Here is a 6,000-nt window from a genome sequence, read left to right as displayed (position 1 = left end):
TATGGATATGGAGGGAAATGAGGTCAGCATACCGCTCTCCCGGCCGTTGTCAGTTTTCGTGTCCGGTCATTTATACTAACTAGAGCAATATTTCATACCGAAATCGGTGGAGGCTCGTAACAAACATTTGCATATACAGTGTGACAATTAATGGACTACGTGAATTAAAATCGTCATAACTTCTGAACGGTTTGCGTTAGAACTTTCAAAATGCACGGTTGGCCGCAGGACGGGATGGGAATTAGTATGCGTACGGTTTAGCGAGAAAGCCCACTTTCATTTGGATGGGTTCGTCAATAAGTAAAATTAGTGCATTGGGGGGACTGAGAATCCGTATTTCGCGATCGAGAAGTCTTGTCACCCTCAGCGCATGATTGTGTGGGGTGCAATGTCCAGTCACGGAACAATTGGTGTGATATTCCTTGATGGCACGGTGACTACCGAACGGTTCGTGAAGGTTTTGGAGGATGGTTTCATTCCCATTTTCCAAAGTGACCCTGATTTCGGCAAGATGAGGTTCATGAAAGACGGAGCTCGACCCGATCGAAACTGGAGAGTGTTTGATGTTCTGGAGGAGCACTTTGGGGACCGCATTCCCGCTCTGGGATACCCAGAGGCCACTGGCATGAGCCTCGACTGGCTGCCGTATTTTCTGGATCTCAACACATGCGACTCCTTTTTATGGGGCTATATTAAAGACAATGCATACAGCAATAGCCCCAAAACCATTGCTGAGCTGAAAACAGCCACTCACGAGGTCATCGGCAGTATCGATGTTTCTACAATTCAGCGGGCCATGCAGAAATCCGCTTTTCGTCTGCGCCACATCATCGCCAATGATGGTAGGCACATCGAACATGTCATAACCTAAATCCAAGCATCTGTAATGACGAATAAAGTGTGTGCACGCCGTAATTTTTAATTAATTTACGTTTTTTTCGATACAGTTCAATAAGTGTCACCCTGTATCTCGCAGTCGGTTCGTAAACGGACGCATGTTTACTTTACCTCCTTTTTTGCTTGTATTATCACATATATTTTTTTTTTTTTTTAGTTTTCGTTATTAATTTCGATGTTCCGTCTACTCCGATGTAGAGTGAATTAACGCCTTCTTCTCAAAGGCTGTTAGTACAGGTTTTTTTTTTTCAAACTGAGACAAAAGCTTTGTTAAACTTAGGGTATTAACTAACGTTTATTATATCTCGTGATTCGCCACGGCAAGAACAGTGTCGCTTCAGCACTGTTACTGGTAGGTATACCTGGGTCATTCAAGAAGAGCGGCACATTCTGAGTTGCGACACTTTGCATGCATGTCCGAAGAAACAGACACTGTTTTGACTATTGCAGCTGTTTGAAATATTACTAAATTTCGTGTGTCGTCGCTTACAACCAAAAAAAAGGGGGCATAGAATCCCTTTTCTCGGCGAAAAGTGTTCTTATAATACATAAGCCCATTTATGATTCAATGTTTTCGTAAATTATGTTCCTTAAATTGTACCTAATTGACGTCCTTTATTAAACGGTATTAATTTTTATAAATTATAATTTCATATTTTCCTAGTAAAATATTTTTAACTTGTTTCTCATTTTTTATTCTAACTTAAGTACTAATTAATTTCGCCTGATGGAAGTTCGAAATTGTAGAATATTACGTATACTGCCGTATAAGTAGGCGGTCATAAAAAAAAAAGTTTTTAGAAAAGCAAGAAAAGTGACACAACTTAAAGAAATTTAAAAAAAAATTTCTTGATAACACCTGACATTCGACGAGAACAGAACTACATGTCCATATTACTGTTACAAATAAAACTGAATTTACTGCCAAAAATACTTATTTGAAATTTGAAGGAAGCTTATTGTAATTCAACATAAGCCTTATGGAGTTATTTAAGTCGGTTTTTCTGAAGTATTTCGTTTTTTAGTCGTGTCATTGTTCTTGCTGGGGTGCGGTATGATTTCGTTCAGGACTTGCAAGGTGTCCGTCTAATATATCTACTCCTAAAGCCGGCTTATTCCTTCACCTGATTAAATGTTTCGAGATTCGTCAAAGTTTGTTTAGTATGAAATGCGAGATTATTTAATGGAAACAAAACTAAATTATGTCATGCACTAACGGAAACTTATTTTTCGATGCTTATGTTTGAAAAGCAAACATAAGTTCATAGTGTTTGCGGATTTAGGCATAACTTTTCAAAATGTTCGGTGGTATGTACTCTTTGATACCCTGAAGGTATCTGGTATAAAATGCAGGAGCGAAAGGTTATTCACAATCAGTACAAAAAGCAGACGTCAGTTATAAGAGTCGAAGAACATGAGAGAGAGGCAGTAATATAGGCAGGGTTGTGACCTGCCTACGACGTTACAGAATATGTACATTGAGCAAGCAGTAAAGGAAACCAGAAAGAAATTTAGAGAGAAAATTAAAGTTCAGGCCGAAGAAATTAAAGTGACGTTTGCCATTGTCACTGCTATTTTGCCTCAGATGGCAAAGGCTATGGAAGATCAGTTAGACAGAATTTTGGAAATAGATTATGAGATAAAGTCAACACAAGATAAAAAAAGTGGAATGGCATATGGTCGAATTAAAAGACGCGATGCTGAGTATATTTGATTAGGAGACTTGACGCTAGAAGCAATAGATGGATGAGTTTTACTAGTTAGGTAACAAAATAACTAGTGATGACCGAAATAGAGAGAACGTAAAATAAACACTGGCAATCACGAAATTTGTTACATCTAATATAAATTGAAGTGTCTGAAAGTCATTTTTGAAGATATTTTTCTATGCTGTATGGAGGTGGAAAATGGAAGATAAACAGTTCAGACAAGAAAGGAATAGAAACTTTTGAAATGTGGTGATGCAGAAGAAATGCGAAGATAGGTAGGTAGACTATGTTAGTAACGAGGAGGTACCTGAATCGAAATGAGGAAAAAGAGATTTGTGGCACGATATGACTAAGATATTTTCCAAACAGAAACAAAATAAAGCTGATGCTACATTTGAAGTACAACTACTTCAAGAAGAGACTACCCAGTTACTATATTAAAAAGGCTTGAAGAATATGTAAGTTTAAATATAAAAGCGGCTAAAAGTAACCAGGAATGAAACAATGTAAAAGAAGCAGTAATTAAAGCAGAAAGAGAAGCACTTGTCACAAGAAAGAAAAGTTTTTTCAAAAGGGCCTGCTATACTGGGATGAGGAAATACATAGTCTAATTGAAAATAAGAAACATGCCTATTTAAAAATGTTATATTCCCTATACGATCAAGATCTGAGACTAGATTATAAAACTAAACCAGCTGAAGTCAAAAGGAAAGTCAGACGAGTTAAAAACATTAATTGGGAAAATGAAGTCGGAGGAGAACAAAACAAAGCACACACAATATTGAAACATTTAAACAATGGAGATAAGGGCAATCTGCAAATAACACAGTATCTGAACCTAATTTGTTACAATACTAGAAATCACTGTGGACATTTGTGCTACATATACAGGTGGTTCTGTCCGACTCTGAACCACATGGGAATGTAGAGTTAATAACGCTGGAGGAGCTACAGGATGCAGTAACGCTTAGCAAGAAGAGGAAGATTCCAGGATGTGAAAAAAATCAATACAGAACTGATAAAATGTGCGCAAAATATTGCAAAAATAAGAACATTCGATTTTATGAATATTTTCTGGCGAAGTGGTTATATACCTGAGGGGTGGAATATATAGCCCAGATATGCCCAATTTATAAGAAAGGAAACAGACAAGAATGTCAAAACTGCAGAGCTATTAGCCTTCCGAATTTATGTTATAAATTATTTGCTAGAATTTTCAGAAAGCAAAATCACCAGCCGCTGACTGTGCTATATGATGCCCAACGTGGTTTTCGAAAATGCAGAGCATGTTTGGGCTGAATCTTCACCAAGACATAATTAATAGAGGAACATGTGAATTCAATTAATCAACGTTTCTGGCCTTCATTAACTACGAAAAGGCGTTTGATAAAGTAAATTGAAACAAAACAAAATGGTTCAAATGGCTCTGAGCACGATGGGACTTAACATATGAGGTCATCAGTCCCCTAGAACTTAGAACTACTTAAACCTATCTAACCTAAGGACATCACACACATCCATGCCCGAGGAACGATTCGAACCTGCGACCGTAGCGGTCGCGCGGTTCCAGACTGAAGCGCCTAGAATCGCTCGGTCACACCGGCCGGCTAATTGAAACAAATTGTGGGAAATTTTAAGAAACAGAGAGATTGCATCTCATATGAGCTGTATATGAAAAACAAAATACAAATGAAAATGGCAAGCAACACACATAATATGACTGAAATAAAGCAAGGAGGTAGACAAGAGTATCCATTCCCACCCACTCAATTAGTACTCTATTTTTGCTGACGGCCAAGTAAATATTAGGCAAAATGAAAATGACTTAAGTTGTGTTGGCAGAAGAGCCAACACCGTGTTACTAGTGGAGGCCGAAATGCACGCGTTTTAGCTCACGCAAGCTGGCGTGAGGAGGGAAGAACTATACTGACGTGAGGTCTGGAACATGACAATGAATTATAATTCAGAAAGCGGACGTAATTAGTTTGACACTTAATTTTAATCCATTAATGACGAACGTCGCTCTTGACGGTACATGATTCACAATATTGTCTGTTCAGAATTCATTCTAATTACTGAATATGGCGCCTTGCTAAGTCGTAGCAAATGACGTGACTGAAGGCTATGCTAAACTATCGTCTCTGCAAATCAGAGCGTATGTAGGCAGTGAACCATCGCTAGCAAAGTCGGCTGTACAAATGGGGCTAGTGCTAGGGAGTCTAAATGGTTCAAATGGCTCTGAGCACTATGGGACTCAACTGCTGAGGTCATTAGTCCCCTAGAACTTAGAGCTAGTTAAACCTAACTAACCTAAGGACATCACAAACATCCATGCCCGAGGCAGGATTCGAACCTGCGACCGTAGCGGTCTCGTGGTTCCAGACTGCAGCGCCTTTAACCGCACGGCCACTTCGGCCGGCGCTAGGGAGTCTCTTCTAGACTAGACCTGCCGTGTCGCGGCGCTCGGTCTGCAATCACTGATAGTGGCGACACGCGGGTCCGACGTCTACTAACGGACCGCGGCCGATTTAAAGGCTACCACCTAGCAAGTGTGGTGTCTGGCGGTGACACCACAACTTACAAGAAGGTGTCTTTGATCTAATTAAAATAGCCAGAGAATACAATCTGAAAGTCTACATCACAAAGACAAAATAAGTGACATTTTTAGAACAACTTGCCATGCGAGTTAAGATTGAAATTGATAAGTAGGTCATAGAGAAAATTAATAAATTTCAATATTTAGGGTGCAGTATTACATACAGTACAAACAATGAAATGCAAATAAGTTAGACCTGTTTAACTATTTGTATGGAATTTTTCGCAGAATATTGGGAAAGAAAGTTCACAGAGATACTCTACTGAAGTTCAAGAAGGTTCTGGCTACTACCAGCACTGCTCAACTGATGCGATAACTGGACTCTTTGAAGAGAGATGAAAAGAGAACAGAAGGAAATGAAATGAATTACCTTAGACACGTGGCTGGGTATACCTTGATGAATAAAAAGAGAAATGATGACATCCGAGCTGAATCTGAACATGCAAAACATAATTTGCATAATTAAAGAATATCAGTTGATGGGAAGAACATATAGACAGTATTCCAGATGGAAGAATCACTAAAACAATAAAACAATAAAAACTAAGAAGCAAAAGATCTTTAGGAAGACCAATAAAGAGACGTCTGGAACAATTTTGAGGGTGACGGAACGGACCAAAAGTCCAATTTTTAATGGAGATGTACGTGTATGACTAAAAGAAGGAATGGTTAATAGGAGACATTCTGAGGCATCAAGGAATCCTCAGTTTGGCAGTAGAAGGAAGTGGGAAAGGAGGGGTGGGTGGGGGAAGGGTTATAGGGGGAGAGTAAGGTTTGAAAACGGTAAGCAGAGTCGAC

This window comes from Schistocerca piceifrons, chromosome 4, assembly GCF_021461385.2.
Source record: "Schistocerca piceifrons isolate TAMUIC-IGC-003096 chromosome 4, iqSchPice1.1, whole genome shotgun sequence".
Taxonomy (NCBI): Eukaryota; Metazoa; Arthropoda; class Insecta; order Orthoptera; family Acrididae; genus Schistocerca; species Schistocerca piceifrons.
Note: the sequence above shows the minus strand (reverse complement) of the source record.